Here is a 1,077-nt window from a genome sequence, read left to right as displayed (position 1 = left end):
GCAGAGGACGGACGGTGCAGCCCCTCTGCCCGCCTGGTGGAGAACCCTCCAGGCTGCTCCCTCCTCTCCAGAGCTGTTCACGGGCTCCCCCCCAGCGAGAAACAGTTGTTCTGCTTTTGCTTGAAGCAAGGAGGGGCAGAGAGAGCTCTGCCTTGAAATGGGGCTCTCCTGTTCCTCCGTGCTTTGGCTTCTTGGTTGTATTAATGTCCTCCCGGGGTGGATTCTGCTGCCTGGTCCCTTAACCCTTTGCTTTCTAATATCTAAATCTGACGTGACCAGAAGATGATAGCACCTACCTAAGGGTGTCTGCGATACCAGACGGGGGGCTCTGCTGTGATTTCCCCTGGCTTGCAGGGTAGAGAGAGGAAACGTGTTTGGAAGCAGAGCTCCTGCGTGCCTGCTGGTGCCCATCACCGAGCTGTGTCCCATGGGCCCCCCCAGCCTCTCGGCAGGGCCACTTGGGGGGCGGGACACCCGGAGCTGGCCTGAGCAGCGGTGACACCTTGGTGACAACACACAGGGGCAGAGCACGGGTGAGCTCCGGGGCAGCTTTGCCTGCACACGTGGAGGCTGCCTCTGCATAGAGCCCCTTAAGGCTCGTTCCAACCCACATGGGCAGAGGCAGCTCCCGACAGCCCCGGCGCAGGGCCAGACCCCTGCAGAGAGGATGGAGGAGGTCAGGGGTTCCCTCTGCACATCTGCTTCCCCCCCGCCATGGGAAGGGGGGAGCTGGAAGTCAGCAGAGCCGCTGCGTGGGGGCAGCCGGGCGCTGGTTCCTTTCCTGTTGGAGCTGTTGGGTTCCAGGCTCTGCTGAGTGACCTGGGTGTGAGCAGGGCTCCTGGCTGGGACCAGGACCAGAGCTGGGGCTGCCCAGGGCTGGGGAGCACGTCTGGGCTGGGGCTGTGTTCTCCCCCTGGGAGAATCACACAATCCCACCTGGTTTGGGCTGAAGGGGCCTTAAAGCTCCTCCAGCTCCAACCCCTGCCCCGGGCAGGGACACCTTCCGCTAGAGCAGGTTGCTCCAAGCCCCTGTGTCCAACCTGCCCTTGAACACTGCCAGGGATGGGGCAGCCACCG

General features: G+C 63.0%; 1 protein-coding gene across 1 annotated transcript in view; it reads left to right on the top strand.

Annotated features, from left to right (window-relative positions):
* The window catches only part of LASP1 (LIM and SH3 protein 1), a 20,824-nt gene that overhangs the window by 15,656 nt on the left and 4,091 nt on the right, over positions 1 to 1,077 (top strand). The gene's annotated exons all lie outside the window — the stretch shown is intronic.

The sequence above is a fragment of the Nestor notabilis genome, unplaced genomic scaffold, assembly GCF_000696875.1.
Source record: "Nestor notabilis isolate BGI_N333 unplaced genomic scaffold, ASM69687v1 scaffold16754, whole genome shotgun sequence".
Classification (NCBI taxonomy): Eukaryota; Metazoa; Chordata; class Aves; order Psittaciformes; family Psittacidae; genus Nestor; species Nestor notabilis.
Note: the sequence above shows the minus strand (reverse complement) of the source record. Positions and strands in the feature narration are given on the sequence as shown.